The following is an 11,835-nucleotide window of genomic DNA, read 5'->3' as shown; positions in this document are numbered from 1 at the left end:
AATGTGGTAATTTTTGCCTAATTAGGTACAGGAATGCTAGGTTTTTATCGTGGTATACATGAAATAGACAAACACACTTGCAGTAGTTGTTTCACTTGCACAGAGGAGTTGCACTGAACAAGCTAGATACCTAAAATATCTGGTCAGACTGCCAGGTGATAGACATGGCTGCAAGTAATAAGGCAAAAATAGGGTTGACTTAAAGCTAGAAGCACCAAGGTTGTATTTTTCTAGGGAAGAATCTGCTTAGATTTGCACATTTTGCTTCAATTCTACCCTTGATTTTTAACCGGTCCAGCTGCTGAACCTGCTGTGCATGGTGTAGGCTGCTACATCCTAACCTTTGTTTTGCCGATGTGACTGAAGGCCTCTGGGGTGTACTGGGGAGGGCGGCCCGGCAAGGCTCGGGGCACGTGGCCGGTCGGCAGAGGACCATGTGCCTTTCAGGAGGCTGAAGAAGCCCTGCAGATATCACCGAGGCACCTGAGGAAGGCAGAAGGGATTTTTCCTGTTTCAGCGGGTTGGCTGGCTTCTGCGGGGCTGCCCTTTTTGCCTGTTTCCTCTTGTATTCAAGAGGAACGTGGCCAAGTGGTGAAGTGCAGAGCGTGGAAGCGATGGTACTCCTGGGAGACAGATGGGCACCACTGCTTTCCCTGGTGCTGGGAGGGAGGCAGTAGTGGGGCCAAGAGGAAGGCTGCCATCCTCAGGCACTGCCCGCTGGGACTGCTCCCAGAAGGGTGAGGGCTCCTCTGAGCCTCCCTGGGTCAGGGGCATCCCTGTCCCTTGCGCAGAGGTCACCTTTGGAGAGGTTAAGCACGTTTCTGTCATTAACAGGACAGAAAATAATACAGGACTATCCAAGCAGGTAACGTGGAGTGGTGTGGACTCTTCTATGAATGTAACCCCTAGGGGTCAGCCTGAGTTCGAGCATTTTGAAGTAGTATTTAAATCTGCAACAAATCAGTCTTTCACTTGCACCACTGGTGCATATGAAGCAAACTTCTCCGTTTTACCATTTTCAAAAAATCCCAGAGTGGTCACTTTGCTATATTCCATACCTGCATTGCTACGCTGAGTAAAATGGATTGGAAAATAGCCTTGTCCGATGTTCCCGTCACCTAATAACATAGCAGCTTACTTTGGAAGCCAAGTTATCGCTGCAGCACTGGATTATCAGTGTTTCAGTCACTGCTGTAACAGGACGGAAGGAGGCTGAGCAGACACGTTTCCTTTTCTACAGAAACTTCTCAGCCAAAGGCTCAGGGAGATGAACAACTTCATGTTGCATTTGAACTAATCTGTGTTTCCTGCTTCTCTTGATTATGTGGCATTTTTGAGATAATTACTGAGGATCTCTGGATCTCTTTGCTCAAATTTCTTTATCAGCTGCTGTGAAGTCTGGGCTGTAATAGATCTAGATGCTGGCTGGCTTTGCAAAGGATCTGAACTGGAGGATTTTTAGTCATTTTTGGTCCTTTTCACTGATGCGTTATGTTTAGTCTTGTATTCCATTGAAAAAAAAGCTTCAGGCAAGTTAAAAAGCAAAAATCTGAAATCTGAAAAAAATAATAAATTGATAATTTCTGTAGATTTTTAGTTCATGTAGCTGACACCTACAAAATCTTACTGGGTGTTTTAGGGAGCTGTATCGATAGATTTTTTTCCCACTGATTTTGTTGTTGTTGTTGTTGTTGGCTTGGCTTTGCAATGTTTCTGCATTAAAGTACCGTAGTCCTTCTCACTGATACAGTTCTCATATGTAACCTAAGACATCTCTGCTCTTCCATATCTCTATTTTTCAAATTCTTCAAATCTTTGAGGGCATTTGAGAATGCAACTATTGCTGTTTCCTGCAGTGCTTTTTTTCTTGTCTCTTCATAAGGTCTTGATATCTTAAAGCATGTAACATCTTATATCATTAACAAAGCAGTGCAAACCCAAAGATTGCCATCCCTGTGAAAAGTTGATTAAACCTGAACAGCCAAAGGGCTTTCAAATCAACACCATCAAGATAATCATCGATAACGTCAATAGCTGGGAAATTAAAAATAAAAAGGCATAAGAGTAAATTTTAGGAAAGAATCTGTTCTCTCTTGGAGATGATATAGCAAGGGGATTTAAAGAAGATCATTTCTGACATAGGACCTGCACTGCTAACAACACATAATGCATCTTACATGTATGCAAAACAAACAAGTGTGTGTGTGTGCTTTTGTAGGTGTTTGCAACTCATTTAATCCACACTTTTCCCAGAAGCAGGAATTGGTTGCTGAGGCAAATGCTGTCTACCCAAGAATGCAGCCTGACACAGGGCCAGGCTGTGCCTCTGATCTCTGCTGTAATCCACTTCTCTTTCTGCGTGATGGTGCCTGAGCAAACTGGTTTTTGGAAGCCCATGGTCTGCACTTCTTACTCTGAGTAAGAGACAGTGGTTATGTATGAGCAGCAAAGGAAAGAAGGAAGTGATGCTGAGGATAGTGGAAAAAGCATGTTCTCTGATGTTGCATAGACCAGCTATTGTACAATTCCACGCCGAGGCATCAGAAGGATATCCTGGACAAAACGTTTCTAAAATGAGCCTTTCTAATGCAAGATATTAGGTTTAGTAGTCCTGACAGGGCATTTTGGCTATGTAGAGTCTCTGCAAAGCCATAATGCCATATACGAATGACCGGCTAGAGAGGAGTGGAGACAATTGCTAGTGGACCATCTTTCCAAAAACTGTTGTCATGTTCTTTCTCACCTTTTTTCATTTATGTGTTACTGCTTGCTTTTTATAATGCAATCTTTTCAAGACAGCAGCTCTTGGATGCTAGGTGCTTGTGTGGTGCCTATCAAACTAATTCAGTTAAAGCCTTGAGCAAGCATTAGTTATAATTTAGCTTTCTGTAAGAGTTTTGTCCATATTATTTGAGTAGAGTAGAATTTAACATTTTACCCCAATGTCAAAAAATTGTACGGATAACTCTCCTCCCTCGTTCCCTCTTCCCAGCCTGTAGACTCTGCATGGAGAAGGCTGTCTTCAGCAGGCATAAACAGTTAGGAAGAATGTATTTTTTGGGTGTGGGTCATATAGAAGAGTGGAGTCTTCTGTTCTTCCCTTGAACTGCACACAAAATCATTTCTTCTGCTGAGAAGAAAATGTGCAGTAGATATGTTAAGTGAAACTCATGGTTTTTATTGAAAAATCAAAGCAAGGATAAAAGATGTGTGGCTATTTAGCCACATCTGCAAACAGTGATGAATGAAAGCCTTTACTTCACTCACAGCATATATGTTTTATTTTGTGTTTCAATTTTAAAATGTGTTTATTGAGTATAGAAGAAAAGAGGAGAAACATATCCAAAAGCTACATTTTTAATTTTGAGCTTGAAACGCAGGGAGGTTAATGCGAAACTAATGTCCACCAGGAGGAGCTCACGATACAGCTTGCAGTGTTAAATCCCTACCCTAAACCTGTAAGAATTTCGAGAAAGAAACTTGATGTCCCAGCCCGGTGTGGGCAGCCATCCCCTTAAGGCTGTGCATGCTGGCATTTGACACGGAACTGCACAAACTGAACGGCATCTGCACAAAGCAAAGCGACCCGATGCGGCGGGCAGGTGGGACAATTTGCCACGGGCAGATTTTGGGGGTGAGAGAACGGGGTGGCCCATTATGCTGCGAGCAGCCTCGTCAGTACGGGGAGTCACAGCCGCAAACCCTGCGTCTGAAACCTCTATTTTCCCTTCATAAAAACAGGCAGCCGGGGTGGAATAAAGGCCAGCTGGCAGCCAGAAGGGGGGAGCGTTCACATGGTGCCGTGCTTTTTAACGTTTTCCTAAAGCTCTTTATGGGCCAGTCAGTAACTGCGCTCCGCTGGGTGATGTGAATGCTCTCAGCTGTCCCAGGACTGCAGAACAAATTTGTAATTAAAAGACCAGCAGCTTTGTTGTGGAAGAGGTGGCTGATTTCCGAGAGCACAGACCCTCACCTTGCAGCTGCGAAGTTGCCTCTGTCCAGGACAAAGCAGGACAGAGGCCCCAACACTGAAACTCCCGAGGAAATTATTTTTACAACTTTCTGCAAAACATCATCGTGAATTGAGAAGAACCCACTGTCTGTCACATCTGTTCTGCTCTGCATCTATTTTTGTACTTGCTGAGAAATCCAGTATTTTACGTTGCCTCGAGGCTAACCAGTTCCCATCTCACTGAGGCAAGAGACCGACGTCTGTAACCCAGTGACTGTGGGCACCTTTCTTCTTGCTAAAATAAATTAATACTGAGCAGACAGAGTCCTTTTATCATGGCCGGGTTCTTATCAGACCATCTCCTTTTATATTCCTTCCTTCCCCAGCCATTGTGGAAACAGACATCCTGCCCAAGGCATCAAAACCCACAATCTGCTGCCTCTTCTATGGAGCCTCTGGATTTGTGCCAGTAGCCCCTTGAGATGGTCCCAGATGTGGCTGCCTTTTTCTGTGCTGCCATGAAAATATCCGGTAAAAACAAAGGGCTGCACTCACCACAGTTACCGCTTTGGAGGCCAGCACTTCCTCTGCTGTCAGGGCTGTACAGTGGGAGATGTTAGTCATGATGTACCCCAGGGTAACCACGGCTGGAGTGGCAGGGTTGCAGTCAAAGGGGATGTTCCTGTGATAGAAAAGAGCCCATCCTTTCATTGCACCTCTCAGCTGTTCCTTGGGTTTACCTCCAGTTCCCATGAAGCCAGGAGATGTGCATGGGGTGCAGATTCCTTGCACCTACGTCCAGTGTGAAAAAGAGTTTGGGTTTTGATGCTTCTTTCCACTAGAGAAAAGACTTCAAATGGTTTTATTTTTATTTCAAATTCACTTGGACTTAAGGCATTGGCTCTCTTGCTCTTTGTAAAACCAACATGTCCTGACTGAATTTTCTGGGAGAAGTTTGCTGGAGAGAGAAACAAAGTGAAAATACCAACTCAGATACAGACTTGTGGCTTGGGTTTGTCGGGGTTTCAAGATGCTTTGGTAGGTTTGGTAATTTTTGGTAACGATATTGGAAGCACACCATTATAGGCTGTTACTGCAAGCAATTGAAGATGCCTGAGAGGAGTCATGGGGATGAAGCAAATGTACCTTGCTGCCTGGTTTCCTTGTGTCTTCATCCTGTGACCTTTTCCTTTTTTCTTTTAGCTTAGGCCTTCAATGCCGCTTCCCTTCCTTGATACCTCCTGCCTAATTGCTGGACTTCCTGGTGCCCGAGTGCACTGAGTGCACTTGTCTTCTCAGCCTTCCTAAGCATTCGCTCGTGCAATAAGACATTTGGAAGGTTTTTTTGCCAGTTCATCAGCTTTTAGGCATTGAGGGAGGACAGGTGAGAATCCAATGTGATTTCATGTCTGAAGCTGTGCTTTAATGCTTAAAAGCTTTACTTCAGTGTCACAGCAAAGAAACTTCAAGTGCTGCTCCATTGGGATCCACCTTGCAATCTGTCTGCCCCTAAAATGAGGAGGTTGGAGAAAAGTGATGAATTGTTAGCCTTGAAAGTACTCTATTGCTCTGTTAAATTAGGTGAAACCTCTGCTCTGCAACTTATGTTCCTGACAGAAATTAATTTGAGGACATTGATGATGCGCTTGTCCCTTGGATTTCCAGTGTCTCCTGGCACGGCATTTGTACAGAGCCTGAGAGGAACGCAGCTCGTCAGCACTGCAGGTGGCACATGTGGCACATCTCCTCACCGCACAGATCCTTCCCGAGGTCCAGCTCACCTCTCTCCTCAAGGCCACGCAGTAGGTTTGCGTCATGTCAGGGACGCGTGGACGTGTTCGATACGGCCTTTGTGTTTTTTTCCAGAAATTAAGGAGTGCATCTCTGTGGCGTCTGTGCTGTTAAATATTGACTTTCTATTAGCGGTGTTAGAGGGGAGGAACCTCCCTGCAAAAATCATCCCGTGGGTATTTGCAGGGCAGTTCTGTGGCCTGAGCACACCTTCAGCTTTTTTCCCCCCTCTGTTTTGGGTAAATCGGGACAGAGGTGCTTTTTGAAGCACCCCTTCACATGAGGCAGCATGTTGCTTTAACAAGGTATGAGGGCTGATGCCTAGTCCTTTGTATGCAAGACTGATAAAGCAGAGTACCTTGGTCACTGGTGACCCGAGATCCATTTAAAATGGTTTCTGCTTTCTTGTTATTACTTTTCAGAAACGTCCTGACCTCGTAGACTAAAAACTGGCTTTCCTTAACAAAACATGTGGTGTCAGCACCAGCCAGAAACGCATCGCCCTCTGTAAGCAGGTGTCCTGAAATAAAAGGCCAGAGGGTGGCTTGTAAAGAGTCAGTGAATGCCAGTCCAAAGCATGATGAAATCTTTCACGGGAGAAGAAAAAACAAGGACTAAATATGATGGTCCCCAAAAAACTGGTGATAACACCCAAACATCTGTGCAGCCAAGAAGGATGTAAGCATATTTAAGCTCTCTGCAAGCACCATGGTACACAAAACCTGTCTGTAACAGTTCTGTGTGGCAGGGGCTTGAACTTTTTTCATGTCAGAAGGAAGACTGTGCATTGCCTGATGTTTTGAGTAATGCTGTAAAATGCTGTTAATGCTGTTTTCCAGGGTGGATGCCTGCCGAGCCTTTGTGTCTTGTAACCAAACGCTGTGAGGGGAGCTTAGCATCACTATGCTCATCCTCACTCCAAATTGTAGGAGACAGGATGTCACCTAGCAAGAGCTGGAGATGGCTTGGATCTTCTGAGCTGAGCTCTGTGTGGACCATCAAGTGCACTGTGCCTGCGGAGCTGCCAGTTATGCTGAGTTTTTCTTTGTGCTCTTGTTTTGAAGTCGCTAGTACTAAAGGCAAGCATCAGTCTGACAGTTCTGAAAACTGAAATCTCTTTATCCCCTATGAAGGAAAGCAAACCAACCACAATCTGGCTTCTTTCAGGCTTCTCCTGTTCAAGCCCAGTGTGGGAGCTGTACCCTGGCAGGCACGAGGGGTGTGTAACCCACTGCCCGCTTATTCCTGAGTACTTCTGCTGAGACTTTTGGTGAGAAACTCAAGCACATGGCTGGTTTTGCTCCGTCTTTATTATGCTTTTACTCCCCAGACCACAGCCCAGGAGAGACGTGCTGTTATTGCTCGGTGCCATGAAGTAACATGGTGCTGCAGACAACAAAAGAAGCTGACTGCAGAGCGGGGACCTCTGCATCTCCAGCTCCCCAGCTTGGCAACCTGGTCAATGGCTCTGGTTGTTTCAGTTCTAGGAAACAGGCTGATGCTATTGACCCTGAACTATTATTTGCCTACTGTAATACAGGGAAATGAGGGCTAGATGTGAGGATTTGCGGCTTGCTGCCTTTCCCCGCTCTCCTTCCCTGGAAGAGTTTTGCAAAAACAACTCGGCACTGGCCGGACACCCATCCCCATGGCTGGTAGCGACGTCCCCGCTCCCAGGGGGCCCTACCCTGCAATACTCCACGCTGTCATCTGCAGGCCTTGTGGATGGGAACTACATACCTGGAGCTCCTGATACAGGGGCTATGGAGGAACACCAGCTCTCCTCGTGGGAGGCAGGGTACCCTGCCTCTTCCTTCTGAATGTGCTTTATGGAAGAGCAGCAAGGGCTGGGTGCACGTTGCGTGTCCCCACAGCCACGCGAGGCATGGCACGTCGGTCTGGGGCTGGCCGAAACGCGTTGTGTGATGCATCTGGCACGGAAACCTTTTCCCAGCTCTTCATGCCAGGCTCTTCTGGACACCAGGAAAGGAGTGGGCAGCTGTTTGGCAGCCTTGGCCTGCTGACCATCGCCTCCTTCTTTTGTGCCCCAGCGCCTCTCTGGGGCTCGTGAGCACAGATGGGCCGGGCCAGGTGCAGGATGGCCGGTGTCACCGCTGCTGGAAAGCAAGAGGCCTTGGTGGCCTAGATGTCTGGTTCTGACCAGGTCCGAGGAGCATTCCTGACACCTGGGTAAATCATCCTGGCTCAGCACGCCTTAACCCCAAGCTTTGGCAAGTGCAGAATTGTGCTTGCCACACAAACCGTGTCTAGAGGCCTCGTATCCCTCAAAACCCATCCTTGCGTGGCAGAGGAGGCCCACGGGGCTCACCGGCACTGTGACAGGGCTTGGCCCTGGCTGTGCTCCTGCTCCTTTTGGAAGTGTTGTTGTGTTTCTAGACACAGCCCCTCAGCTGGTGCAGATCATGCTGGCTCCAGTGACATGTGGAGACCGTTACATGCTTGCATCAATCACAGCATGCCAGTTTATTTTCTTTGTACTTAGCTGTTTTGCAATGCCTTCAAAATTCAATTGCTGATATTTTTCATAAGTACATTTGAGCAGCTGCATCAGTGTGGAGTGCATGCAAAGGTCCCAAATTTTGCAACGCTTTCGCTCAGGCAGGACACCTCTCACACACCACTTGCTCTGCAGGGAGGATCCTGCAAGCCAGACAGCACTGCTGAGAGTGCCAGAGCAGCGATCTGCCACAGGTAAACACCCTCCTCTTCCTACCTCTCCCTGGTGAGTGGTAGTCTCCGTGTTCTCCTTGTCCTTTGTGGTCAGTCTGCTGGGAAGAGGAGCCTGCAGAAATCTGAATTCCCAGCGTCTGCTCAGCAAGCACCCCCATGCCCATTCCCAATGCCCTCCCCCGTGGCCTGAGTTTGTGGTGTCTGTGCCCACTCAGCTCTGCTCTGAGCTTTTACCTCTGGGGTTAACGTTGGTGCTTTGTGGAGCTGAAACAAAATGCCCAGAGCAAGCATTTTTTGGGTTGCTGATAAGCATCTTCCTGAACAGACTGGGTGCTGAAGGAGCTGGGTGCCAGGGGATGGGCTGGGGGTATTCTGGTCAGGACTGTTTAAAGGCACCCAGGAGAGGAGCTGACTTCAGGTCTTCACGTTCAGGGTGGTGACTCCTTAGTGGTGGCCATAGGGACCCCAGATCCCAGAGACACACTTGGCTATGGCCCAGTCCTGCAATGGAAGGGCCTCTCCTCCTGTCTCCACACATAAGCTACATCTATAGTGAGCCACAGTGACAGGGGAAAATGCACATGGCATTTTTTCCTTTGAGAAGCAGGTTTTGGAGCCTTGCTGGGCTGCCCTGGCCCCCTGCTCAACTCTGTGTGTGAAGGAAATGTCCTCCTGAGGCTCTCTTCTGTGCTCAGACCTGCCCCTGAAGCAGGAGATGCGGTGACCTCTGCTGCAACACGGATAATTGCAGCTGGAGCTCCTGCCCCTCCAGCAGGTCTTTATTCAGCCTGACTGGGGGCTGTAACCTCTGCTGGCTGCACGTCCTGCCAGCTGCCGGCGTGCTGTGTGAAGTGCTGTTTGCATTTCCTTCTATTCCTGCTAACGCTACCTGCCATGCCTGATGCAATCCTGCTGACCAGCAGAGATCATAGAGAGGCTCAAAGTCCAGGATGGAAAAAGGACGGGGCAAAAAACACAAATCAAACAACCAACCCTAAAAATAGAGTTTCCAAGGCAGGAGCTTGTTTGGATGTGGAGCTTGTTTGGCGTTTGGATGTGGAGGGGCCATGGGGCAGGACATGGGCAGAGGGAGCACCAGAGATGGGCTGCCTGTGCTGGAGCCTCCACATTGGGGGGGAACATCCACGGGGTGCCCGTCTCCTGGCTGTAGCTATCTGTGCTTCAGCCATCACACCCACAGCTGTGCTGAGGCCAGTGTCTTCAGGGAAACCCGAAGTGGAGAAATGAGTCTCTGGGGCTGGTGGAGCCCCTGTTGTTGGACAGGGATGGCAAGGAGCAGTGTCAAAGTCAGGTGTAAGCATATCTGTGCTGGAAAATGTGAGGTTTAACTGCTGCAGGTGTCCGTAGTGGCAGATGTGGGTGACAGCCGTGGTTTGGGAGGTTCAGGGAGGATACTGGGAGAGGCTTCTTCCCAGCAGGGTGGTGCAGCACTGGAGCAGGTCACCCAGGGCACTCAGCGACTCTCCATCCTTGGTCAGTTTAAGACTCAGCTAGACAAGGCCGTGGCTGATCTGAAGCAGTGCTGGAAGCAGTCCTGCTTCTCATGGGCACCCAGAGGTCCGTTCCAGTCGACACGTCTGTGACTGTACTTACTTTAAAATTGAATAAACACGGCCTGATGTTGACTTAACCTTCCCAGTGAGCATGTTGATCTGGTTTTATTGACGTGCTCCTTCCCAGAATCTGATTCTCACTTACTGAATGCAAGTGAAAATGGGGGGTGGCTTGTACGTTACCTGGAAAGACATGCGAGTTGGGTTTTTGGGTACTTTTTGGTTCCATCCCTCGGGCTGTGGGAAAGCTGGTAGAGGCAGCACGCTTGTCCCTGTGACAACAGTGCAAAATACCATCCTGTAGCAAGCTTTGTAGATGCAGAATTGGAATAAGGTTTTCCTCCTGGCCAGAGGCTTTGCTTGCTCTTTACAGGACTCTTCTCCCTGTTACCTGGGATGGGCTGTCAGAAACTCTGGCCGTGCATTCCTGTATTGTCTCACAGGGGATGAGGTAGTGGTTGTGGTTGGAGAAACCCTCCTTGTCCCCCTTTCCTCCATCAGAGGCACAGGGAAGGGCGAGCAATTAATCTGAAAGTCTGCGCAGTAAAATATAAATCTCCGCAGCTTGCGAAATGTTGGATGAAAGCCAGAAAGGGTTAACAAGGAAATGTGTTCCCTCCAGCATAATTGTATATTTGGCTTATATTTTAATAAATGAGTAACAGCTGAGCAGAGAGGCCAAAAGAAGAGAGTCCCCCCCCTATCCTGAGCTATGCTCGAGGCAGGGCCTGTGCTGTCTGTGCGTCAGGTACTGCGGTGGGGGAGTTAGCACCGCACGCTGAAGGTTAACCATGAATTAGACAGCTACACAGAGAGTGAGAAGCAATCGAGAGTGAGTGGCTAATGCAGGTGTGAAGGCTGTTGGTTTTTTTCTTTTTAATGTTTAAATTTTCTTTTGAATTCCCTTCAGGCAGGAAGAGAAGGAAAAAAGCCAGGCACTGTGGTGGAGCCTTAGGGGAGCGGGAGGCCTGGGGTGATCAATCAGCAGCATTTCAGTGAGATTAAGGGGGGACCTGGGGTAATATATGAGGCAATGTGGAAAGAGGCATTTTATTACAGTCAGCTCTGGAAGGATTCAGTTCCAGATGGCTGAAGTGGGGGTAGATCAGGAACCTCTGTCAGAAGGGGCCCACCATCCAAAAACGTGCAGCATAGCAGCAGCAGCTGAAGGTTTCCTCTGCTCCAAAAAAAAAAAAAAAATCTCTCCTGGAGAGAGCTGTCTCCATAGCTGGTTAAATCAGTTTGCGCTTGTGGGAAATGCCCTCTTTGTGAGGACAGATGGCGATGAGCGGGGCCATTTTGGCACTTCCCCCCCCATTCAGAAAATGCGTCTTGTTCTTGTGGAACAATTCTAGGAAGGCTTTGGGACCGGTTTGCCGCTCAAAAGCAGATGTGTGGTGTGGCTCTGGATGATGGTGTGTTGTCATAGCACTGGTGGGAAGATTGGCCTCCACCATAGCTGCTCCACAGGCTGACACCTCCAGGGCTGGGAGGCAGAGCACCGAGCCTACACCCTGATATGGGGAGCCACCTCCCGAGGGAACAGCCTGAAGCTGCTAAAATTCTTTCTGGTAAATGACCAGGCAGTGGCTAGCAACCAAGAGCTTTCATAGCTCCCAGACAGAGTGAGAGGTAAAGCAAAGACCTGGTTCATGGAGAAATTTCTCCCGCAAGATCTTGGGCTGTTGGGTGCTAGCATTGCCCAGCTCCCTGTCAGAGGCAGAGTAGGCCTCAGACCACAGCACTGATGTAGTGCAACAACTCGTCGGGAGGGGGGGGGGCGGGGGGGGGGGGGGATGTTGTTTTATTTCAATGTTGTTTTTTGAT

Source organism: Anser cygnoides, chromosome 1 (genome assembly GCF_040182565.1).
Source record: "Anser cygnoides isolate HZ-2024a breed goose chromosome 1, Taihu_goose_T2T_genome, whole genome shotgun sequence".
In the NCBI taxonomy this organism is placed as follows: domain Eukaryota; kingdom Metazoa; phylum Chordata; class Aves; order Anseriformes; family Anatidae; genus Anser; species Anser cygnoides.
The sequence above is the reverse complement of the archived record's forward strand: the minus strand, read 5'-3'. Positions refer to the sequence as shown.